Source organism: Anser anser (assembly GCF_964211835.1).
Source record: "Anser anser genome assembly, chromosome: 2".
Classification (NCBI taxonomy): domain Eukaryota; kingdom Metazoa; phylum Chordata; class Aves; order Anseriformes; family Anatidae; genus Anser; species Anser anser.
This window is the reverse complement of record NC_139721.1, coordinates 129,418,762-129,445,939: the sequence shown is the minus strand read 5'-3', so window position 1 is coordinate 129,445,939 and position 27,178 is coordinate 129,418,762. Positions and strand designations below refer to the sequence as shown.

The following is a 27,178-nucleotide window of genomic DNA, read 5'->3' as shown; positions in this document are numbered from 1 at the left end:
ACTCATTAAATCAATGTCTCTTCTCAGAGTCCATAGGGAGTATAAAACAAGTCTAAGGCATGCTCTACGTATGAGCAAGGTGCTTGGAAAAGCCCAGCAGACCAGGCTGTGAAGGGCTGAAATGTATCTGGGGCCAGAAAAGCTCCTGTGTTTTATGAGGCCTCCCATGTCCAAGTTCTCATATCAGGACAGATTTTATTTTATTTGGTTTCTCCACAGGGAGGGTTTCTCTGTCAAGGGTCTATAGGATGGTGGCCAAGGACACCATCAAGAACTGAACAGCAGCTGAGGAGGAGAGCTGTGGACTTCTTGAGGAAGGATGGAGGCCAGGCCCAGGAACTGGCCCTAATGACAGATCTTAAGAAGGCTTTCAAGAGAGAACAAAGGCTATATTAAAAGCAGGGCTCCTCTGCTCTGAAACATCTGGCAGTGCTCAGGTGGAGGCTTGGAAGGTGGAGTGTGAGCTGAAGAAATTGGTACTTTGTAGGTGCCTCATAAAATAAGGGATGAAGCTGGTTAAAACAGATCAACGGAAGCACCATGCTGCTTATTCCAGCTGCTTTAACTCGTATTTTGCCCGCTTGCTTACCCATCACAGTCAAGCAATAATTGCAAAGCAATAGGTACAACAAGGCTGCTCTGGAGCAATTCTTGTCTTTGCTGTCAAAGCAAACAAAACTAAACTCTAAAAGTGAACCCTGAGTTTGTAACTGCTTGTGCACGAGCAGACTTGCTTATTGTTCCTTACTGCTTCTCTTCCCGTTTATTTTTCATATTCTTGTTTCTAAATTATTCCTACACAGAGGAGTAAATGGAATACAGTATGGATGTAGCAGAATATCTGTAGGTCTACTAAATCCTGAGGCTGAGTTCATGGGAAGGGAGTCACATCCTTGAATTCTGTAATTCAAAAGTTACTTGTCAGTATTGATATTTGGCAATGAAATACTTTGAGCCTTATGAGGAACTACTGTGACTGGAACCCATACACTGATGAAGACGTTCCTCTAAGAAACCCACTGGGATGCTGGTGCAAAATTATAATTAATCTGTCTATGACTTGGACCTGAGTCAGTGAAATATTTTGATTTGAACATATGCTTAATTTTAAACATGAAAAATAGTAATATCAAGTTTCTACATGATGTTCTGAGCAGAGCTCTGTAATGGCATGTTTTAAGAAACAATGTGGAGAGAAGTTAGGGAATGTTTTTTGTAGGGAAAGAAGGTAAAGTATTTAAAATAAATGCTTGAACTGCAACAAATTTCATAATTAGTGGTATGCATTTGCACCATGTGAAAATGTATGTTTATAAAAGACTTAACACGTACCTATTTATCAGAGATCATTTTAAATATGAGATCATAGCCTGCAAACAAGCTAGATTCAGATAGTGTATATATTAGTGGCTGTTAAACCATGGAAAGGAAGGTTTGGGCTACACTCAGGACTTGTTTCTCCTGTTAGAAATACTGGGTTAGTGGATATAGGACTTTGCAGGTTCCTGTTTCCCACCGCTCTGTTTGCTTTTTAGGGAGGAGGGAGGGAAGTAGGAGGGAGATAAGAAAAATGGAGTTAACGTGTTCTGGGTTACTGAAGCTGCTTCGTATCGTTTTCAGCGGACTGATAAGCGGTGCTGTCCCAAGAAGTTATTTCCATCTACAAAACTATTTGACTGAGATTCAAGTGTGTATTTATGTTGACAGAAGAAAGAAAACATAAAGCTGATTATGATTTAAATAGTCATGAGTTTGAGAAGTGTGGCTTGGCTTAGCTTGCTCTTCTCACACATAAAGAAACGGTTCGTAGTACATCACTGATAATTAAGTTACTGCTATTACCAACTTGTAATGTTGCTTTTCCTGCTTTGTCTGCAGGTGTTAGTGCCTATCCTAAGCAATAAGAAAAAAAACAGATCCTGGCCAGGTTGTATTTCCCAAAATATGGAGCAGCATGTGGAAATCATGAAAAACAAAACACAAATTATGAAAGAGCCGATGTCAGGAAGAACTCATCTGCCTACATTACAGGTGCAACAGGGACTGATTTGCATCAAGTATATGCTGAAAATAAGTAAGGAGACTTCTGTGTGACTTATGCAACACAGCCAAAAAGAGGGGGGAAAAAAAAAAGTTCCTTCTGGTAGTTTCCAGTCTCAGGTATAAACTGATAATAAATTACATTAACAAGAAAAGAATTAAACACTTAGTGTTCCAAGTGTAATATTTTCACCACTCATTTTTTTCTAACCATTAAATTTTTAGAAGTATTTTCTGTGTAAATAGTACATTTTAAACGCTGTAATTTCTATCTCATATGAAAACATGAATTTAAGACTTATGCTGTCATAGTGTCACCAGAACTTTGAATTATGGGAAGTTATGCCCCCACAGTACAGAATAAGGTGTTTTTGTTGAATTACCTTTTCAATATGTTTTTGACAGATTACACTTTTCCTCTGTTGCCTTGAGCATTTAATGTGAACGGGCATCTTATTGTTTTCAGTGAGATTAGTACTATCTCAAAGGTTGGCATCAAAAAGGAGCATGACATTAACAACTGTGATGTGCATCTGTTGTTTATAGGAATAACAATAATCTGAGCCATGTCCCAGAATATTCATAGTTTAAGTAAAACAAAGGAACAAAGGCTTGATAAAAGTTTGGGGCTGTCTGTGTACAGAGATTATTGGTAATCAGTTGCTGGATGAACAAAGATTTATGATCCTATCAATAATAACTTCTCAAGGCTCCCGTCAGGGTCAGCTGCTTATTGTATGTCATGGCAAGGAAGTAGGTGTGCCAGGCAGAATTGTGTAAGTATGGACTTCAAACTGAGGCAGAATAAACGAATTAGCTTAAATGAAAGGGCTGAAGGGAAAAATAGAGTAGAAAAGGGAGAAAGTAAACTCCGTTCAATTAATATTTATTAAAGTGCCTTGACACATATTGTTAGTTCCTCTTTGTGTAAACACTGGCAAAGTGTAATAAGAATATATGAAATCCATTCAATATTTATATTAACTCAGAGCTCATTCAGGCGCCAAATTAGCATGTAACTTAATTATTAGAAAAGTAAACAGAAAAATTCAGATTTGCATCTGGAATAAGTGCAAGGAACTGTTCAAAGGATCTGCTGCCAATAATTTGAGGATGCTTGGCCGTGGTTTTGATTTGTAAATACACCTGAGGCTGTGATCCTTGTATTCATAAACAATACTTTTAGATCTGTCTTCAAATTTTTTGTTATAGCTTTCCTCTGATCATAACTAAACTCCAAACTTTAATGTTGTCCATTCTTGAATGTAAAAAGGGATGCAGGGATATCGCTCTACTATCACAGTACTGTGCTTGCTTCGAAATATGGGGTTCTTTTTCCTGTTATGCAGGCAAAATGTTCATTCTAAGTACTATGTGCCACTGAAACAGTGGTTATTAGCGGATCGCATCAGATCCATAGCACTGTGAATGGGAATTGTGCTGAACCTCTTCTTCGTGGCCTTTATCCAGAACTCCAAACTGAGCTGAAGTCTTGGAAAGCAAGAAAAGGCAACCTTTTGTATATAAATAACCAGGTAAATGGTTTCAGATGCCATTTTAAACTTCAAGGCTAACTTATTTTTGTTTGCCTTTCCCCCTACTTTCTGAAAAGTGAGACACCACAATGACTTTTTAGTATTTTATTTTTAATGATAACTTTTAGTTGTTTTCCAAATTCATCAGGCTTTGCATAAGTTACCAAAGAAAATGGAGTTAAAATGGACAGTGAAATTAGTGACGAAGGACTATGTAGCCATAAGGACTTCTGCACACCCTGTTGTTCCTGTCCATCTTTTCTAATTTTTTGCAAGTTTGTATTGCATGTTGCTTTCAAAGTTAAAACCAAGAAGCATTAGTAACAACAGTGAAGATCAGTCCTTTCTAATTAAATGTAGCAAATTCTTAAATTTGCCTTGTTTTGGTAGTGAGCGATGTGTTGAAATATTTTAAAAATGTTCACACAGGAGAGAAGAAACATTTATGTTTATGAATTCCTGTCTCTCTGCTGTATTTCCCGTACTCTTCTGGCATTTTTCCGACTTGCTACAGTTCCCCTCATCTGCCTAGATCATAGTCTCACTTTAAATAGGGTGCAGATGTTGAGGACAGGATGAAGGAATAACGAGACAGGACTGGTAACAGGTTATTATCTGATTTTCTATTTACTTTGCAGCTAGAATATTTATTTCATTTTTTTTTACTTTATTTTTTTCTGTTTTCCATCTTTCTTTTCTGTAACATCCCGTCTTTCCTTAACTTCTTGTTTGTGATGTACCTTATGAACTCTCCTTCTTCATGCTCCCAATAGCTCTACAAAAAAAATGGAAGGTACAGACAGTTCTTTCACTAATCTAGAAAAACAAAATTTGGCTTTCATAGGTCAAACCATTCCAAATCTATGTGAAAAACTATTAGAAAATATTTCAGAAATTCAGTGTAATTTGTAACCCTATATTTGAAGCTGTTTTCAGTTGGGATTTGTTGTTTTGTTTTGTTTTTCATTTGTTTGTTTGCTTTTCAGGGTATACATGCATTAAAATATAGCTAAATAATCATCCATTTATTTTCCATAGGAAATTTCAGTGGGGAAATTCTAGTTCAGAGATTCAGATGGTTGCTCTTCTGATTTATTTTTTCTCTCCAGAAAGCTCTGGAGAAAATGAGGTTTAGAATAAATTTTATTGTTGGGGAAATTGGTGCCAAACATGGCTATGAAACTGATGCTGTTGTTAAAAAGCTGTGATTATTATAATTTACAAGTGAAATAGCTCTTTTTAATTTAGAAAGATATGCAAGGGTATTTACTTTCCAAATATGAAATATCGTTGGGAGCTGTTTTTAACCTGTGCATTTTCTGTGCTCTTAATCAGCACTGTTGCAATGTCAGGTAAGTGAACATTGTAATGAGCCCAGTTCACTGAAAGTATCTGGGGCCTTTACAGGGGGGTTCATTTGGCATTGATCAGCCTTTATCTGATGGTAGACTCGAGACATTTATTAATTAATTCTCTGAGGGAGATTGTAAGTTATCCCAAATTCTCCCTTCTTATCTTCCTACTCTTTTGATGGGTGACCATGATCTTTAAGTGTTGGTTATTTTTTTCTTCTTTTGTTAAATTCTCGCTTTAAAGTCCAGTTGTTCAAAAAATGATTAAAATCTTAAAAGCCAAATAAAGCAGCTATTATCCTGCTTCTCAGAACATTTTCAAGGACATAGAAGATGGTATGGGTAGGGTGAATTACATGTATATTTTAACTGTGTTTATATGCATGTTACAGAATAATCTATAATTTGTCTTAAAAATAAGTATAAGTCATGATGTTGAGATATATTAGAGTTTCAGGGTATGATATGATAAATCAAGCTCCATTGTGTTCTGAGTTGGCTCATTATTTGTGTTTTGTGTGTATGTCTTTTTTTTTAAGTTTATGTGGATACTTTTCATACCATAAAATAGAGGAGAGAGCAGTACCAAAATCAATTAGTATTTGCATGTTTTCAGCATCTCTTTTGATTCTTCAGTCGCAGTTAATTTGATGATAGATAAAGTCTGATGTTAAATGACATTAAACAATGTAGTTAGCAATAAAGAAATATTTGGCTAATATACTGTTGTGTATAAAATTAAGCTTTAATGGAATGTAATAAAATGCCAGCTTCTTCTAAATGTTATTCAGTTTAGGAGGTACTAGCTCTGCAAACAATGCTCACAAGTACTTATGGTTAAATATCACCCCTAGAATTTTGAAATAAAACCTTAAATTATTGACACATTTGAAGTTTTTCTTTTTTAATAAAAATAAAAAAAATCCTGTAATAAAATTTTGATATTTCGATGGGTAAGATAATTTTGTATTACTGATTTGAAATATATTTAAGCCATTTTTATCTTGATGTATGACTAGAGAAAAGCATTGAAATTTTAATAGTTCATAAGGTGCCTTTACTTAGCAAATAATCTACAATGGCAGAATGCAAAAATTTGCAGATGTCTTCTGAAATTGTGAGGCCTGAGATGCATGGGGTACCTACCAGGCAATGGAAAGACAGTATTCAACAGTTCCTGGCCACCTGTGTAGGCTGGCATTGCTCTACAGCTTTCACTCTTTTAAAGTTTTGAGCAGTAAAAGCACAGATTTCATCTACATTGAACAGAGGGCAAACATAACTGCATGTATGAGTCTGGATCCTTCCCAGCTCCTCACACGACAGCAGCAGCCCAGAGCAAGCCTGCTGTGCCTTTCACTGAAAGGCAGAATAGCACAGGCTTCTGCAGTCTATGAAAAGAGAAAAGCTGATGGTGTCTGTTAAACTCCCATCTTGAAGTAAATATGGAGTCCTTCCCCTTTGACAAAAAATGCCAAACCATTAAACATAATACTGGAAGGTGTGGTGGGGCACATAGCCTTTTCCAGAATACCCAAGTGCACCTACCTCTTGGTGCGAGATTAGCCAGGAGCATAACAGATCATCAGTTGACCTCTTGTGAACAGGCTTGGCCTGTCCACTTGCTGAGCGTCTGTGTAGCTTCATAAGCAATCTTTGGCTTAAGATGTGACTATAAAACCTACATTGGATAAATAAAGGATAACTTTGAAGCTAGGTTAGTTCAGAAACGGTCATCTCTTAAGCTGTAGCATTTTTTTTCTTTTATATTTTACAACATTTGTAGATATTGTATTGTATCTGAGACCACTGGAAAAAAATACATTTGGCTTTTTCAGGAGATGGAGTTCCCAAAGATCCATAACTTAATCCCACCTTTAATCCCACCATCTGCCTGATATGGAGTCACTCCAAGTCCTACAGCATGCGTGCATGAACAGGAGTTCTGCTGCAGGAATTTTGCAATCTGCTCATTGACCAGGTAGTTTCAGTAAGGGTAGTAAAATGTATAAATATCTAATAAGTAAATGTTAGCTGTTATGCAGCATACCAACAACATAGTTTATTTTTTTGTTAGTTTTCTAATAAAAAACATAATTACATTTTTGATATGCTCAGACAGTATTAGATCATTAAATTGTGAGCTGAATCATCAGCTGAGTCATCAGCTGTACCATTCACATACTGTGTATTTAAGAATGAAACATGTTTCTTGTCTAGTGAGAGAAAACTGTTCTTTGCAAGCCATGTATCCTCTTCAGGTTGGTTGTTGCTCCTTACCCCTCCTTTCACATAAGTTTGCTGCCTCTTTTCTTTCCAGGTTTCACAGTAGGTATTTGCTTTCATGAGCTGCAAAATGTTGATAAGAGTTACACAAATAAGAAAATATGCAGTTTGCATACAAGCTGTGAATGAGCCAGCTTAGTGCGTTTTCTGTCCTGTCATCCATGAACTTTTCTCATACTTCTACTGAAATCCACTAGTGGGGTGAAGTATGAGAACTTCCACATGCGGGCAGGCAAGGCCATTCTGTAGGATTCAGTGTTCTGGAGGCAATTCTGTTGGTCAAGAAAAAGAATCCCCTTCAAAGACAGCTTGTTGTACTTTCTAGATGGTCACCAAAATCCTCCCCAAGGACCAGCAGGCAGCCAGTCTCCTCAGCTTCCACAGTAACCTGTGAGCAGGGGATGAGATAAGAGACTTGATTTTCTCCTGCAAGAAACAGCTCCCAGTTCATGCTTACAGAACTGGTGGAGGCTTAGCAGGTCTGTCTCTGAGCAGGAGCCCTCTGAGAACACCTGGAGGAGTAAATCTCCATCTTCTCTCTTACAGGTTTATAGCAGTATTGGAGTGGTGAGTGTTGAGTGAGTAGAGGGTACTTACCTCTTTTTCAGGAGAAATAAATGTTCTGTGAACATCTACACTGGATGAATCCTCTCCAGCAGGATAGGAACCGAATGCAAATTGCATTAGATTAGATTTGCTTAGAAGGGAAACTTTATGTGAAGAAATCAGTCTCCCGCTTCACTATGCTATCAGACCTCCTGTTTATTTTCACTTGGTCAAACATCCGTTATGTGTGACAAGGCCCCACTTGCCACTCCTTTGACTTTACACCACCTCCTTCCTCACGTATTTTAGCTGGACTTCAACAGGCTAATTTATAATGTCGTCACTGAAATTAGTCTGAATGTCTGACAAATTATTGTTGTGCATTAGAAGGCCAGCACTGATGAAGGTCAAAGTCTGCTCGTTTTGATCTCAGCCCAAAATATCAGGTTTTGAAGTGGTGCCAAAAGGTTTGGATGGAACCTTATATAATCCTTGATTTGTAAGTCTTGGAGAAAAAGGGACAAGAAGTAACTACGAGGGGTGTCGATATGAAGTAGAAGAGTGTGGGGAAAAAATTAAATGAGGACTATGACCAGAAAAAGGTTTTACTTCCCCACATTCTTCCCCTGCAGACTCTACTTTCAATGCGTTAGCTTACAGATTCACATCAAATATGTGAAGTAAATTCTTTAATAAATGTCAGTTGTATCAGTTTTAGATAAACTGATGAGGTAAGCAAAAAACAAAACCAAAAAAATCTCACACACACACATACACAAAAAAAAAAAAACTTCCCCCCAGCCCCAATAAAAAAATCTTACTGCATGCAAACAAGGTTACCCATGGATCCTGGTTTTCCCTCTCAGGTTCTTCATGATGCTGTCCAGAATTATACATTAGGTAAACATGTATCCTAAGTTTGATTCTGCATCTGGGAGAAGCCCTCTTCTGCTAATTTACTAAATGAAAAAGCTAGAAGGACTTGTGTAGGTATTTGTGTATGTGCTGGCACTACATATGCTACCTGAGGATTAGTACTCAAAGATTATGAAGGTGTTATGGCAAACAGACAAATACATTTCCAGCGTCACTTTTTGAGGGTGGGAAAAAGTCCCTTAGCTCTGTTATTTCCTGAATGTTCACTGTGCAGAATATGCTACTTTAGGATCAGTCTAGTTGGTGGAATATGCAACTAGTTGAACATTGGGAGCACCTCAAATGTGAGAGTTGCTTTATGAGACAATTGAAAAACTAGAAGAGTTTGAGGTAACAAATTAGAAAGCTAATTATTTTTGTTTTCATATACTCATATATGAAGTGGAAAATAACTTTAAGTGATGTCATGAACAGTAATTTTTAAAATACTTTTATTTTAAAAATTACTTTTTTCTTCTTTTTTTTTTTCTGCTGCCCATTTATTTACATTCCAGTCTAGGTTGTATCTTTCATTGGAAAATCTTTCCAAAGATGAAACTGAAGAAACATTGGAACATGTGAAAACAACAAAAAATACCTTAAAATTCTTTAAGGATTCATTCTTCAGTCATAGAAACAGATCGGAAAGTTACTTCACCTGTGTCATGGGATTTAAACCATGGGATTTCAGACCTGAGATATTTTTTTCCAGATTTGATATGTTTCCCAACCACTCACTGAACATTGAGGTATTACTAATAATCTATCTTGTGGATAATAATTATAAAAATATTATTTGAGAAATATGGGCTATTTTCAGTTATACAGGCAGCATGACCTGGGTTTCTAATTTCCAGAATGAAGAATTACAATGCAGAGGCAGCGTTGAGTAGGATGCAAATATTGTATGCTGTGCAAGGAGCAGGCTGGTATTAACAAGAAGAAGGAAAAAAAAATAAAAATGTTTCCTGAATCCGGCCCTTCCTGAGATTTTTAAAGTTGCTTGAATGAAGTGCTACTCTTCATATACTTGGCTAAGACTTCGTATGTGTTCATAGCTAGGATTTTCTCCTGAGTGCAGCACCTTTATCTGTCTGTGTTTTGTTTTGTCTTGTTTTGTTTTCAAGAACTGAGATGAAGTCATCCACTTACAGCTAAAAAAAAATGCGGTGTTTTAGGTTACACATTGGATGAGACAAAATACTCTACACCTCTGCTTTTAAGTCTGTGCCAGCAAGCAAGAAAAGATGAAAAATCTGTGGCCAGACAAGGAAGGTAGAATGTTGTTTTCTACTCTTGTGGTTAGGGTGTTTGTGTAGAGCAGGAGCAGTCATAGGTTCTTGTTCCTGCTGCCAGGAATTTTTTGTGCTTTTCTGAGCCTGGAAGCAGTTGTAGCAGGAATGTGGGCTGCCTGCTGATTAGGGTGACCTTGTGAGGAGTGGGAGATTCACTTTAGGGATCTGAGCTGGAAAATGATGCATTTTAGCTCTGCAATTATTTAGCTAGTGTGCCTCTCCATCCTACCACTCTAAAATATTATCAGAGGGTAAGAAATGTAGTCCCACAGTGTCTGACAATGCCTACCAGGGCAATCTCTGAAAGGATTTTGGGGTAAATGCATGGGCTCTTGACTGTCTATTGGCAGACCGATAGGTCGTGGGCTCAGGCTGGATGGTTGTTGAACATGCTTAGGAACAAAACCACACCAGCAATTTTGCAAAAGCAGCTGTCAGAGGCATCACATACAGCCACTACACATAAACCAACTGGTACTGGCAGTTGTGTTTCCTGACATTCAGGTGGTAGCCACACTGAGTTTACTGTGGTCAACCTGAATCGAGGCTTGAGGCACCTGAGGAAGGCTGAGTGGAACAGAGAGACCTGCCTTGCAGGAGCCAGGTCCCTTCACGGTGAGGAGGCAGCTGGGTGATGTAGGTCACAACTGAGTCTAGGTGTCCACGGCCCACCAGGAGTCTGCTTGATGAACCTGCAACTGTTTTGCTGTTGAATAGATGTTGCACATTTCTAAACACACTAGGAACCAGCTATTTCCATCCCTCTGGGGCACAAAACAATTACTTCATTCAAGTGAAATCGGAGACCATAGAAATTAATTTGGCACATGTTACAAAAGAGGTTAGAGTGGGTTCACTTTTACTCATCTTAGAAAGATTTATGTTTAATTTTCAGAGCAGCATTTAGAGAAGGGCTATGTTAATAAATCATGTTTATGCTTGAAAGTATGTTTATTAGTGTTTACTCACTTTAGCTCAGACTTTTTTAACTTAATCTGATAAAAATAAAATATAATTAAATTTGTATGTACTATAGGACAATTCATTTCTACTTGTGTTTTAATCTTATAAGTAACTCGACCAGGATAAACCATTGCTGGAATTACCTGTTACTCTTTCACATTTTTTTTTAAATATTAAGTATTTAAATGATAGGTTTTAACTTCTCATTCTGCCAAACCAGAAGAGCGAAAGTCAAATGAGGCAAAAATATTTCAAACAGCAGGATTGTTATTGTTTTTTTTCTTTTGTGGAAACATACTGTTTGTTAATTTTTGTTCATTTGATCTAGCAAACTTTCATCAACATGTAGGGATTTCAAAAGATGGAAAAAATGAACTTTGGTGGAATTGTGGGGAAAGTTCTAAGTGAACATCTGCAGATGAAGATTTTACGGAAAGCTGTGAAGTTTTTACAAAGAGAGCATACGATCCTTGAGATTACAATAACGTTGTCAAATTGCACCCTGCACATGGGCATTTGAGCCTTCATATACTCATTTATTTTAAAGTATCTGAATTTGGAGGTTGTGGAACTAGGAAATATGAGTGAAAAAATCTGGATAATGTGGAACAAAATCCCCCACTAACATCAACCAAAATTTAAAAAATAAATAAAGAAAAAAAAAAGAAGAAAAAAAAAGACTAATTATTTTTGCTGTCAGTTAGTTCTGTAATTTTTTTCATTTATTTTTTTTTCCTGAGGGTTAAGAGGTAAATTATGTATGGTTCTGGTGTATATAACTAATCAGTTAATTTCACTTGAAAATATAGAAACATTTCAAAATGTTTGGTATATAATGTTGTCTTACACTCATAGTTAAAATAATTCCTTATAAGTATACTCATTCATTTTACGTATATTTGGTAGAACAGAATATTTATTACTGTTCTTTCCAGAGATGCTTTTTTGTTGTTTTCAAGATTATGGTGTCAATTCATAGCTATAAATAACTGTAAACTTGGGAAAGGGTGTTTGTTCTGGAGGATTTAATCTTCTTTTAATATAAATTCAAACAAAGCGGTACCCTATCACGTTACTTGGCTTGGCACAGCTGCCTGCTGGCTCAAGCACCCAGCTGTCTTCAGCACAGGCTCTGGTCCAGCGCACAGGATGCTTTATGCGTCTGCATTAAACAGCGGCCACAGAGAAGTGAGGAGCAGCACAGAGCCATCCAACTTCCAGGTGAGTGTCCCAGCTGCTGGAACACTTCCTCAGACTTGTTCCTGCTCCACCTGGCATTTTTGGCAGAAAAGCAGCCAGATCTGCAGCACTGTAGAGCAGGGCACTGTCCTGGGGTCTGGGGGCTGCTGATTAAATCCCCCTGAGGTGGGGATGCTGCTGAACCCAGGTGTGCCCCCACACAGGTGTGTGCCCCAGCTCTGCAATGTGAGCAGTGGAAGAGGGAAGCAGCCCTGACACCAGCTGCAGGTTTCATGGTGTCTCTTCTCTGCCACTGATCCAAACATGCACCATCACAAGCAGGATTTAATCACCCCAAACAAGCTACCTTAACAACACACTTGTTCAATTCTGTCTGCTGACTGAGCTTCATTCGATTATTATTATTATTCGCTACTGGATGACCAATTATTATTTCTACACTTACACACTCCCTCCAAAAAAATGCTTGGGTCAGCTGGTTCTCCTAGATGTATCTCTGCCATTTACCTGTGGTTCTGACACCTGTGTGTACCCACAAGCCTTGTTGGGTTTGCAGAGGTGCAAACAATTTGGAGATGGGCTCAGCATCCCCATGGGTGGCTTTGTTGGCTTGTGGGAGCTTGGACCTGTTGTTTTTGGTAGTGCAGTTAATGCAAGGAGTGTGTACTTTGGGTAAGGTGTTATTTTTACAGGCAAATTTTCTGAAACAGACCCAAATCTTAGCATTGTTATTATTTAAATAATTATTATTTAGGAAGTATATAAATTTACTGTTCTATTTGATGTGGTAGGAAACAAAGCCTCTGTGTGTGTGCATGTTGATTTTTCTTGCAAATATGTGACTTAATCTAGGTAATTAAAGATCCGGAAGAATGGATGTAAACTAGATTTGAATTAAATGTATGGCACAGGTTTAATTCATGCAGAAGCCTTGCAAAGTTGTTAATGTTTTTAGGGTAAGAATACTTGCAGTACTGTAATATCCAAAGCAAACCTTCCCATGTCCTCACACAGTCAGGATTCACTATAACATACCTCTAAACGTCATCACTCCTTGTAAAATCCCTTATGATTCACACTAAATTCCTGCTAATCCTTGCACAAAGCTACAAAGCTTCTTCAGGAGGAGGTGAATGGTAGCAGGGACCTACTGCCTTTTTTTTTTTTTCTTTCTTTCATTCTTTTCTTTTTTTCTGGGGGCACAGGATGCTCTGAAGAGTCCTTGGCTGTGGGAGCTGTGGTTTCAAGTCACCCTTTCTCAGGGCTGTATGCAGTTTGTCTGGTTTTGCCTTTATCTCAGGAAAGGATTCCCTGCATACTTGGCATATAAATGGAAATGTTGCTGAGAATGCTTGAGTAACAGCTTTAAACTGCTAGTTAAAGTGTGGCAATTATCATATTTACATAGATTGTAAGATGGTTGAGGTTGATCTGGTTTTGAGGCAGTGATTCCTTCCTTAGTGACTTGACTGACTTGGTGCAAAAGCAGCCTTTGTAGTGCACTTCTGAGCAATCATTCTGCACAGTGAGCTTGTTGACTTTCCAGGTAAAGCATAGCCAACAAGAGTTAGATTTCAAGCCTGAGCCACTCTTATTCATCTATGCAGGCTGAGTGTTGACAGAAGATGTAAAAGTACAACAGTAAGCAACAATAATTGTGTTGTTTTTACTGTCATTGCTAAAATATTTTTTCAGTCTCTTCACAAAGTGTTTACCTTTAGGTTTTACAGTATTAATCTGGGGTTGCTCCAAACAATAGCTGTCAGTGTGAAGTTAATTTGTTTGTCAGAAGCTTCAAGGTTCACGCTGTTCAATGTATGATATTTGAATAGTGTCAAGATATTTCCAAGAACAAGTTTTATATATTTCTGAATAGGCAATGTGCTGTATGTTTGGTTAATATGTGGCTAGACTTGCCTGAAATCCAGAACACAGCAATGATTTTGTTTGTGATGGGACTGGGGATTTTGACCCTGAGGAGGACAAAAGGAAGTTCAGCCTTCAGGGTACAAATATGGACTTCTCAGATTGATTGTCTTAAGTGGACTTCTGAAGTGCATATTTTAAATGCATATCACAGCCTGTGACAGAATTAAAATTGAATTTCCCTACTGGCTATGGAGAAGTGCGTGTAGTTCATCCTGCCATGTTTAGTCCCATCTATTTTGAGTATATGCATGCAGTTTTCCTGCAGTGAGGTTTTGTTTGTTTGTTTTTAAAGCACATTAGTAGAAAGGTAGAAGACTCAAACAAGCTGGTTTGATAAGCCCTTCCATATTTGCTGGTTTTTATTTAAATGTCTACTTCAGCTACTGGTACTTATCTCCCCACCCCAAGTGACTTACAAAAAAAGAGATGCAGCCAAACAGTAAAGAAAAGAAAATATGACTACTTTCTCAGAGGTGATCAACGTTTAACACGTTTAACAAAAGAACAAGGATAGCTTTACTAGTACATGTTCCTGTTTGTGCTTTGGTGTCCTTTAGCAAAAGGTGCTGGAACTCTCCCTTTACAGCTGGCATGAGAATGCATTAATATGCTCCTGTTTTTTTCCTCCTCTGTTATTATTTTTCCAAAAGTGCTCATCTGTGGATGTGGTTAATTACTTTAAGTATTAAGAAAGTACAGCTGTGATATGGAAAAGGACTGTTGTTCTGTTGCTTAGAACATGTGGTAGATGCAGATTCTTAAGATAATCTAATTAAATGTAACAATGACTTAGAGTCAAAACATACTGTTTACTTAGAGAGTTGGCAAAGTATTTGAGTAGCTTAAGTTTGATGCTCATAATATCCTGCTTAATGATAACATGCAGAGATAGTTGGGACTTGTTAAAACTTGTTGAGAAGGTCTTTGTTTAACAGAAGAGTTAACAGTAGCAGCATAAACGTAAAGAGTAGTATTAACTGGCATAGTTGGCTATTCCTCTTAACAAGCTTCCTGAACAAAATATTGTAATAAGTTTCTTTCCTTGAATATCTATATACTTGGTACACAGGTCTTGATCTTGCATTGTAAGGTAAAAATTATCTGAAATGCTAAGTAAATGTTTCAGTTATTAACTCAGATTCTGTAAATAATAATCACTTAGATAACTGATCATTGCTCATCGGTTACAATAGGGAAGGAAAGAAGGTCAAAGAGTTGTAGGTCCCATGTCCTGCTCTAAACCCCAGAGTAACAGAAGAGCCATGACTCTCTTCATCCTCACCATTTCCACATGTGGAACTCCCTCATGTCCACAGCCTGTCCTATTTTTTTGCCCTCCTCCTGTATCATTTAGAGCTTGGGAACAGAAAATGTTCTCAGAGGTGTTGTGGTCACTTTGTTTTGAGCAAGAAACAACATAAGGTGTCTGTTTTTTTTCAAATACAGTCAAGAAAATAGTATTGTAAGGCCTTTCACAGGTTGTTTTATTGATCTGATACCTCTTGTCTCTCATGAGTGAGCCATCTTGATAACTGCTGATGTGCAACTACCAGATGAAGGGGTAGGACACCTTTAGTGTGGTTTTATTTTTCACGATTCCTGGGGATTTTTCAACACTTACAGGATTCCGCGTGGTAGACAATTCAGAAACACATGGTGTGCATTAATAAGCTACTTATAAACTGTTTTCGGTTATTTTTATCTACTTCATCTGAGGAACAGGAAATTAGCTTGCAAGCCATTTAAGTTAATATATTCACAAGTTCACAATTCAAGTTTCAGGTTTTTCAGAGAGAAGTAGGTTTCTGGTGATGTACTTCACAAGAAGGGGATCACCTATCTTTAAAGAAAATACTGTATGTTGCACAAAAATTGTGTTTTGTTTAAGTACTTGCCCCTTCTGGAGATACCTGTGAAGTTTCCAGACTGGGTCAATGCTAGATAAGCTCACAGGGTAGAGTTAAATGCTCACATTCTCCCACAAATTAAGCATGTTATCTTCACGTCACAAAGTATTCCACTGTTTCAGGGAAGAACTCAAATATATACCTCAGCCTAGCCTCTGTATTTTCCTTCCTCCTTTCTTTCAAGTCATAATAGGAAAAGATTAATGAAAAGTATTTTTGCCTCAATATTTTCCTTGGGCAAGCAGGGAGGGAAATAGCTCTGTATCTGTGGTCTCTGGTTCTTATGTTTTAGAGGAATAGCAGATCTATATGTGTAAATTTCTAATTTTATTTTCTTGGCACCATTAAGGGCATGATGACCCTTGAAGAAGACATTATCATGACATTATTTTTCTAGCAATCTGAGAGAAACAAGTGATAACCAATGTTATATAAAATACGATTCATGTGCTTCCTGAAAAGAATCATGGTGACTATGCTAATATATCCAAACGTACTCCTGTAGTCATCTTGTGTTCACTTAGAGAGATGTTTTTTAATGTTACAGGAGTTAGATGATGATTATTTTGGATGTAAAACCAAAACCCTGGATCTTGACAGATTTTTTGTGTAGGATTTCATGACTGCTCAGGTTTAGAATCTGTGTTCAGGGATAGTACTTATTTAGATAAAACTATTTTTCATTTATTATTAAAAAAAAAATGTGTATTGCTTAAATTACAGTTTCTATCTAGGTAAGCTATTTGTGAATTGAATGCCTTGGAATATTAAGTACTTTGGTAGTACATCACAAGTGTACATAAACTTTAAGAATATGCCTTCAATTGAAGCTGGAAACTACAAGGGCACTATGGTTCTTTTGGAATAAATGTAATTTTTGTGAAGTATCTCATCTGCACAATCTAAGTCCTCAAAGTCTGTTTGCATTTTATGATGTTCAGAACACAGGTTCTTTCCAGGAGCCATAGCTAAGAAGTAAAAAAAAAAAAATATATATATATATATTATATTTGATAATTTGAAGAAACAGAGATTTCCTGTTCACCAGCATTCTGTATTTGCACTTGACTGCACAAGACATGGAGAATCTTATGGATATCAGATGCATCCAGGCTCTTCCATCAACAGTGTGGTGTACAGTTAATTGGGTAGCTAAAACATATTTCTGTAGTGGTATATATTATTCTAAAGCAGGAATAATTAATATGTAAGATGGAGAAAGTTGATTAGAAACAGTTTTTCAAGATACAGATTAGGATTTGTCATATTCAGAGCCTGAGTGAATGATATCAAATTATTAAGAACAAGGCAAGCATGTAAGATGTTCAAACAGGCAGTGATTTTGAAAGACACAAGGAGAAATCTTACATATCTATTACTGCCCGTGATAAGGCCTCCAACAAAGTATTGTGTCCAGGTGTAAGCATTACATTTTAAGAAAGATGATCCCTCAATAGTTATTGAGGCTGAAGAAGAAAAGGCTGAGAACAGACATAAATCTTCGAAGACATTAAAGATTTCTGCATACAGGAAGGAAATAGGCTGTTCCCTACATCCAGAACATAATGAGCTTAATCTAAAGTGCAGAAAGTTCAAGTGTAATAAATGAGAAAACTGCTTTATGGGAAGAATAATGAATCACTAGATTGCTAGGGGAAGTGACATGCTCTTCATTTCTGAAAACCTTTCAGGGAGGGTTAAAAAAACTTCTTTTGGAAATGGAACAGGTATAGCAGACATCGTCTTGGAGCAGGAACACAGACTTAATTACTCTTAAAGTCCCTTTTAGACGTGCACATCTTTGACATTTTATACATAACACTCAAACTGTTTCAAATTATTGCAAATTAGTTAATATATTAAGCATAAGACATTAATAATTAATACTTAACTAATAGCTTTGATTAAATGAATTTTCCTTAGGTTGTCACTTTGGCATTCTTGGCAATTAAATGAGTATCTTGCATTAAACACTGGCATTTCTTCTATTTCTTTCCAAACTTCCTCACTGGATTCAGATAATACAAACAGTATCAAATCTCTTTCAAAAGGCAGATAACTTCTCTTAGCTTTAAACGTTGCAAGGAGAATGGAAAATGACTTATCCTCAGAAAATTCACTTCTGCTTGCCTCTTGGTAATTTATTTACAGCATAGACTTCTTCCAAAAAAAAAAAAAAAAAAAGGCATTGAAATAAAATTAAGACTTTGAATTTGCATGAGACTGCATGAAGAAACTAATGACATCTGAAAGAATATATCTGGAAAGAAGGAAGAAAATAAACAATTTAGAAACATGCAATGTGGTATTCAGAAAACATCTACAGTACAGAGTCCATGCCTGGATCTGGAAAACCTAGTTCCATACATTCTAGGATCTAAATTAAACTATCATACTTTAGATGAATTCTAGAATTCATCTGCATAGCGAAATTTAAGAGGAAATTTTGAAATGTGTGGTCTGTTTCTCATCACTTGATACGTACTGATACTGAGCTTGGTACAATTCCAATCCTTGTACTTGAAAAGCATTTTGAATGGGACTTCAAGGTGGGAGAAGAGTATTGCAGAGAGAACTCTCTAATGCTTGCTTTTTCTTTTCTTCTTCTTTATTTTCTTTTAAGATTTTAACCTTCTTTGGAAGCTTTCCAAATAAATAAAAAAATAAAATAAAATGGATAATTGCAAATATTTATGTGATGAACACATTAAAAAGGTATGCACAATGAAAAAATAAAAGCTGTTTTTCTTGTTAATTCATAATGGTTTCATTTCTGTTCTACGAATAAACATATGGAAGAAAGAGATGAAATAATTAACAAAAATATGTCAATTGCTTAAGGAAAATTTGAATGGTCTGTACAACTAAAGGAATGAATAGAGACATCTTGGTCCTACTTCTCATCCACGTCTCACCGGTAAGTGTTCATAATCACTGATTTAGTGGAAAGTTAATAGCTTTTAAATAAGACATCATTAATTACTGAAAAAGTGTGATCTGCACAGTATGGCCCTCTTACACAAGTGCATTTATACACTCATGTTGTGCATGTGTACAGCTCAAGTTTATTGGTATATTCTGTTTCTACAGCACTCTCAGAATTACTTGCTAACATCTGTAAGAGATTTCCCTGATCATTGTTTGGATGAGTCGATAACTAGCAAACCCAGGAATTTCTCTGTCCCAGGACAACACTACTATATGCCACGTAAACAGTATTATTGTGTTAATGCTTTCAAAGATACTTGTGTGGGAGCTAGATATCCAAGTTACTTGAAAATTGTGTCCTGCCTCTCTTTCGTTTCCTGATCCTTCACCAAACATGATTTTAGGTTGGAGCGCAAAGGATGAACAGCTCCTGTAGGAGAGTTAGACCCACCTGAATTAAATTGGGTAATAACCATTCCACCTGCTGATGAGCAGAGTATTTTAATGACTTCGTATCTGAGATTAAATACAAAGTAAACAAAATGTCTTTGTGTTGAGACTTCTGACAGGATAAATGTGAGATTAACAGTTTATTTGCTTCTTCCAGCTAGTGGCTGTATTGAGAGAAGTGAAATACCTCAGATGTTGAAGCAACCCAATATTCCAGATTCTACTTTAGCTCCATATGAGGGAAAGAAAGGAACACTTTTGCAAAGGTTTATGACTGGGTGATATGTTAGCAATGTGGGATGTATTTTTGTTTTTTTCTGCTCCCCACCCTCCCTGCCCTGTTGCAACTTGCATGTGTGTGTGAGCACATGCACAGCTCTAACTATCCCACTGTTTTGCTTGTTCAAAGGAAATACCACATCCTCGCCAAACAGAATCCTATCTGCAGCTTACCTTTCAGCTTACAATACTGGCCACAGACGAGTGTGAAGTACCTGGGGGCACTGCCAGCCTGGTTCTTTCAGGCTGCGGATCCACTTGTCTTCCTCTAGTTTGCCCTGCACCCAGCCTCCTGTTCTGTGTCGGCGAATTCAGGGGCCATAGTTTCACTTTGGTACTGTTCAAGTGTGAAAGGACCTCTCTCAAATAGCTGTCTTGCTAAGCAAAGCGCATAATGTTATGTGTGAGACATTCAAGGGATTTCATCCTGTGCATGTCTCTCCTGTGAACAGTTTGTTGGAAACCTTGAACCTGTTGCTCAGCTGTACAATAGACTAATGCGGACTGCTTTGGAGGTAGAATATCCCCTGATTGAAACAGAGCTGGGAACTATTGATGACCAGCTGAAAGAAGCAGAATGTGCACATAGCAGGTGGAAACCTGCTAGGAATGTATCTAATGTGAAAACGTTAGGGTGTGATTTGCAGAGAGTTCAACAGCCAAAGGACAACACTAGAACTAATCCACCTGGTTATGAATGCTTGAATGGAGCATGTACTCTTTTTCAGGAATGGTAAAAAAAAAAAAAAAAAAAAAGGCAGCTCTACTATACCTGGATGGCAAAGGAGAAAGAATTGCTAAAATATGCAAAATGCTGCTAAATGGCATCTACTAATATATGCTTCTACTAATATCTACCACCTGTCTTGTAGAGGTAATGGCCAAGTGAGCTGTACTTTGATTTGGGTGTTAAATATTTGACTACTACTACTCTTATCATTTCTATGTTTTTATTCAGTTATCTGTGTAATTACACAATCTATGTAAAAGTTCATTAAGACTCACATTTGAAGACAAATATGAAGAAGGGAAGAATTTTAGCAAAATTTGAAAAGTGCATTAATTGAAAAGTGCATTTTAAGTTGGTAGATTGGGAATGACTGGCAAGCTGAGATCACGGTACTGCTGCTGTCCTATTTATGTGCCCCTAGGTATGTTGTTCCCATGATCCCCATAGATAAAAATCATTTCTGTATCTGGAGAAGTCATCCAGAAACACTTTTTTTGTACTGAATATATTGTAAAATAATCTTGATTTGAAATTTCACTATTGCTTGCTTATATGATTATAATATATATATGATTAATTAAAAATATACATAAAATTTATTTATAAATGCTATGTCCAATTATAATATCCTTAAACAATGGCTTCTGTGCTACATAACTACTAGTGATACAGTAAACCTGAATCAAAGAACTTGAAAGAGATGTGAATGCAGAAGCAGGATTTTTGACTCCTTGCCCCTTTTTTGCAAAATTTTCTTGAGGGACCTGCTTTTGTTTCTATTGCAATAATTTTTTGTTTGTTATCAACATTAATCTTAGTATCTAAAGAATATGCTTGAGTTCAGATTCAGATCTTATTTTGTATTATTGCCTTTATTTATACTATTGATATTTATTTAAGAAGGAAATCAAAATAAGGGTTTCTTTTTAATGCTTAGTTAAATATAACAAAGGTTAGTACTGGAATGCAGTACAAATGTGCAGAGGTATTCTTATAGAATGTGTAATATCAAAGCTGCTGTGTTGTATGACAGCTTTGTACCAGCTTTTTACCAACCTCAGTGCAAGAGATACTTAACCCTTGTACAGTTTTGCTAGTGTAAATGTGATTACAAGGAGGTTCAAGAGTCTTCTACACTACAGATACAAGAACTATTACTGTTGTTTTGTACTATACATCAACTTTATAAAATAGTATAAAAACAAGGAAGCTTGCTGAATGAAGGCATACATTAACACAATCATAAAATAAAATGTTTTTTTAATTGTGAGAAGGCTTGTTTGTTTCCTTATTCAGGGAAATTTAAAGCTCTTCAAAGTAGATTCTTCCTCAGTCTCTAGGAAGAGTTACATGGATGACATTATGATTGATGGCTTATATAACACTCTAATGCAGTCTTCAGACTTCTTTTTGGAGAACACAGAAGAAAGTTTGAAGCCAGTTCCAGTTTCTCAAGCACAAATGATCCTTAATGCCACAGATATTCAATTTAAATCTTCTCTAGATAAAGAGGCTGGTGATGGCTTTTATGACCTTTGACGAACTCCTGGGTGATATTTTCTGAATGTCTGCCCAAATGAAAAGGTTAGCAGACCACCTGAAAATAGAATATTATCAGGTTCAGTTTCTTCTCTTATGCTTGAATCCAATTAATTGTAAATGGCAAGAAGTTTATTTTTAGTTACAAACTCATTTAATAACATGTCTTGAAATCCTGAGCCTCATGTGTTTTCTCAGTTGCACAGTTTATAGAAGCGTAGTCCCACTAATTTCCAAAGGATTACTCATGCTTTCACACACTTCTGCAACTGTGAGCAGCAGAATGAAGTTGTCCTTTTTATGCAAGCCTGATTTAAATTTGCTGAATATTTCTCTCTCTGTGTCTGTGCTTTGAGTTTCTATCTCGGATGTCATACTGAATTCTGTAACCTGCACATAATGGAAACTTAATATCTTAGGAAGATGAGTAGGGGAATATCCACTAGACTGATAACCAGAATCATGTATAGCCCATTTAGCTTTGAGTAACTTGAAAAAGATATGTAGAATCATTGAATGTCTTGAGTTGGCAGGGACCTTAAAGACCATCTACTTCCAACCCCCTGCCATGGGCAGGGACAGCTCCCACTAGAGCAGGTTGCCCAAAGCCCGATCCAACCTGGCCTTGAACACTTCCAGGGATGGGACATCCACAGCTTTTCTGGGCAGCCTGTTCCAGTGCCACACCACTCTCTGAATAAAGAATTTTTATTAATGCAAGAATCTGCAAAATTTTGTTTCTTTTACTTGTAGTCTGGAATAAGTGCTTCAGTGTTGAAAAGAAATACAGTTGCTCAAGAAAGTGTGGGATATGAATGGTTATATTAATGTAAATTTGTTTTTGGAAAGGTATTAAAAGAAAAAGGAAAGGTTAAAATATATTCTGAATGTTATGTTCTTCATTTGATCCTAGAAGTGCTTATAGTATTGATTTATTTTTTTTAAGTTTTTAATATTGAATAATTTCATATTCCTTTTGTTTTTGAAATTATAGCTGCTATGTTTTAGGAAAACCAGATTAAAAATATTTCTATTCTCAGGTTAACAAATTTCAAGATAATCCCAAAGAAAAACAACTTTTGCAGTTTTACTTTAAGCTTATTTAATACCGATAGTTTGCTGGAATAATTAAAATCAGTGAGTAAAACTTCACGAAGTTCCACTTCAGAACTGAGAAAAATGTAAAAGGCTACAAGCAAAGCCAATTCACCAATGGTTATATCTCAGATTCTGAATCCAGAAAAAGGTTGTATGGGAAATCAGCCATTTGAAGTTCTATTTACATCAAGATGTTGGTTTTCATGGGCAAGATTAGAAATATATATACTACTTTTTTTGTGTGTGTATGCGTGTGTGTGTAATATTTTTATTGCCATGAAGAGAGAATGGGGCACATTCCCTCACATCTCCCAGCTGCCTCGTATGGGTGTGTTTAATAAGTATTCATATGTGTACCTTTATGGCACTATCAGAAACTGAAGTATGAAATAGTTTAAATGCTTAGCTTTTGGCTTGGATTTTGAGAAGATGGATTATTTTGCGTGCTTTCTAGGTAGTGGTGGTATAGGGTTGGAAACAAGTAATAAGGTCCAGAAGGTATTTCTGCATGCTAGGCCTTCCCCCTGCATCTATCTATCTATTATAGCAGATATATATAGCAGAAGCTTGTTTGTACCAAATGTTGTTGACACTTTTATCTGTACTTTCTGTTTCTGAGCATCACTGATGATTGGACTAAAACCCAGTGGAGACAGATTAATGGGGAACAGATGGATGTAGAGCTCAGAAGGTTTGCCAAGGCAGGTTCCATAGCTGTCTGCTTGTACAATTTATCTCTCTTGGTGCCACCCCTTCCTCACTCTTCCCACCCACTTTGATATTTCAGTGGATTTGTTGCTCATGTCCAAACTGAATGTTCTGGAACATGTTTTGGTTTGGGGCTTCCCTTTAAAACTTTATTCTTCTGGCTGAGTTTCCAATCCATGCGGAGGAACATGGTAAATCCATGCTGTCACTTTTCTGAATAGTGGAGGTGTGTGAACAAATAATGAAAGAATAATAAATGACCAGATGAAAGTCATTATTTTTAGAGACAAATTGAATTTGCAGAGGTTTATCTGCTCTACTCTTAGACATAGCTCCAGAGTAGTTGGATTAGCTTCATAGCTTCAGCAAAGACACTCATTTTTTCAAAGGGAAGGTACTTTGTTTGAAGTATTTGCAATGTGTTGTTGGTAGTAGTCTTACAGAAGAGAGTTTCAATGGGACAGAGGAAGAATGAAATAAAAATAAGAACAGAAGCACCCCAGATGATTTGGAGGACACTAAAGGAGTAGCTGTAATTCACAGACAATATTAAACTTGAGTACTGAATTAAGAAAGTCTTGAACCTAATGGGTATATTTCTCCTTATTCATGTATGTATTTCACTCAGAAATAAATAGGTTTCATTACATGATACCAGGAATAATGTGCTGTGGTAGGGGTAATAAAAGCAAGGACAAGACTGAGATCACTGTGTTGACCTTCTGCTTTCACATCATTCACTATGGCATATATGCCAGATCATGGAATAGGGAAGATGCTGATCACTGCCACTGCTGGTCGTCAGCTGATCGCTTGTGTCATGTTCATCACACCCAGGTGTACACAGAACTCTCCCTTATATCCAGAACTCCTATTCACAGAGGGTTATTGAATTTATGGATACTTTTATCTGCAGTGATATAATAAGAACATCGTTTAAGTCGTTGGAGCTGCAATGGAATAAATGGCTCTGATCCAACTGGAATTATAAAATCATTGTGTTAATAGTTGTTATTTATTATTTAAAGTATCATACTGGAAAGTAAATTTTCAGAGCTTTTGCTTTATCTACTGACCCCAATAAAATCTTCCACAGACTTGTGCTGTCCCAAACATCTGCATGTGAAACAGGAAAATAGAGCTTTCTGACAAATCTCATCATTTTTTCTTAGTTATCAACAAGGTAGTTTTCTTAGTAATCAACAGTAGAAACAAAAATCTCTTTACCTTGAGGGTGGCCAAACAGAGGAACAGGCTCCCTAGAGAGGTGGTTGATGCCCCAGGTCTGTCAGTGTTCAAGAGGCATTTGGACAATGCCCTCAATAACATGGTTTAACTTTTGGTTAGTCGTGGTCAGGCAGTTATACTACGTGATCTTTCAACTAGTTTATTCTAAGGTGGCTGTTAATAACAAGTAATTATTGTAGCTATTTTTATCCTATTCCATAGGAAATATATTCTTTGGATAATAAGGTTTGTGTCTGGGATGCATGTAGAGGCTTGGAGTTAAAGGTGAAGAATCTGATATCATCCTTGAGAGGAATATTGGAGAAGCAAAATTCTGCAGTCAGAGAGACATGATACCAGGTCAAGAAAGTGATGGGAGTAAGTATTCAGTTAAAGAGACCCCAGTAATGGTCTTTCATAGTCTACATATCTGCAAAAGTACACTCAGGCATGTGGTAGTGCTGCTGCTGCCAGCCATTCAATGTGGAAGTGGAACAGTGATTCAGGGTTTAGACAGAGCCATCTCAAGTACTGAGAAGAGAATCTGTGGTCTCTGCTCAGACAAAAGGACCCGACCCCCTGGTGGCACTCCCTGGGGGCACTCCCTGGGGGCATACCTCGCTTGCTAAATTAGAGGTTTGTTCAGTAGGTGTCTCTCTCCCTGCTGAGTTTAAGAGCAGCACTAAGCATAAAGAGTTCTCTGTTTTGTCTGAGACAGGAAATACTTACAAGTAATAATTCATATTAAATATTTAGAAGAAAAGCAAGCAATGTGGCTAGAAACTTTCCTGGATAGCAAAGAGAAGGTTTCTTGATAATGACCAGAGGAAATGAGGGGCAAAGTAAAAATGGAAAGAAAGGAAATAAATAAGCCACCTGAAGCATCAGCCTACTAGTAAATTCTTTAGGAATTAGTTTGTAGGGAGACTGTTGACAGAGGTTATAATTACTGTCGTTGTTTCCAGATTTTTGCAAAAATCAGCCAAATGTGGGCTGCCTTGGAATTTTCTTATGGAGAACATCACAGCAACAGAGCTCCTTTAATAAAGTCAATTGAACAGCTGCTTGAAACTCTAGATAAAAAAAAAAAAAAAAAAAAAAAAAACAAGTAAAAGCTTAATAGAAATACTATTAGTATATCATTATTAGTTGTTCCTTTGATATGCTTGGTTAGTTAAAAACTTTTTTCATGAATCTTTGTTAGTGAGTTACATTTTCTCCAGATGTTAGTCCTGTGAAATTATATGCATGCTATGTAACTGTACATATTCTAAGAAAAGTCCTGTCTTGATGTAGGAGTTAATGAAATTACAGCTTTCTAAACTTATGTTTTCTTAGATTTTTTTATTATTCGATAATATGCTGTCCATGTGCAGCATTTAAAGATGTGTTCTGTTATGATATACAGTAATAACAAGAGAATTTATTGAACTCACCTTAGCCCTATTTCCTCTGATAAATTATTTTGATTAGTGCATTTTTTGAAGTTTTTTTTTTGTCTTTCTAGGTTCAGCTACAAACAATACTGAAAAGTAAATATGTGGTGTATTTCACTGAACAAATGAAAGGTTGACAAAATAAATGAAATGTGGCAGATTCTGTCATTTCCATTTGGATGGAAGTTCAATACACATGGGCTCATCTAGGAAGTATTTTCATTGTCTCTGATGATATCAGAAGCCATTTGCCTGAAGATGTACATAGACTTAACGAAATCAATACAGGCTTCAGAGTAAGTAGAGTGAGTGTGTTATGTTAATTTATGTCTTGTATTTGAATTATATAGAGTGAGCAATTAAGCAGATATTTTTAAACAATACCATGTTGACAGTTTAGTCTGAGAATTTCTTTGATAGGTTTGTTTCTAACCCATTGAGTTAATGTTATTGCAGAAAGTATACTTAGGTGTAGTCTGCGTTCTTTATTATTAAAATTAAAGTATTTATTTGCCTTGTTTTCCTTTCACATGGACTGGCATGCAGATTGGCACATTATCACAGACCTCAGTAGTGGAAAAAGTTCTGTGGATGGTTCCTTCACATGACTTTAATATCTTCTTTTAGTTACTCTTTGTTAGCTTTTTAATCTCCCGGAGTTGCACAGAGATATGATACTTCTCAGTTAAGGAAATCCTTTCTGTGAAACTTCATATAATTTATGACAGTGATAGGTGAAATATAAGGTTATGATATACTGTTTATTAATGACCAAAAATGACAGCAGATCAGCCTAAGCATTTTCACTTACACAA

At 36.6% G+C, this 27,178-nt stretch overlaps 1 protein-coding gene across 1 annotated transcript in view; it reads left to right on the top strand.

The window, feature by feature from the left end:
* The window catches only part of DNAH11 (dynein axonemal heavy chain 11), a 139,143-nt gene that overhangs the window by 4,719 nt on the left and 107,246 nt on the right, over positions 1-27,178 (top strand). Inside the window, exons 3-7 of the mRNA XM_083822446.1 lie at positions 1,879-4,182; positions 6,766-6,908; positions 9,190-12,153; positions 25,150-25,305; positions 26,435-26,659. The gene's annotated coding sequence lies outside the window, so the exon portion shown is untranslated. The remainder of the gene's footprint in view (positions 1-1,878; positions 4,183-6,765; positions 6,909-9,189; positions 12,154-25,149; positions 25,306-26,434; positions 26,660-27,178) is intronic.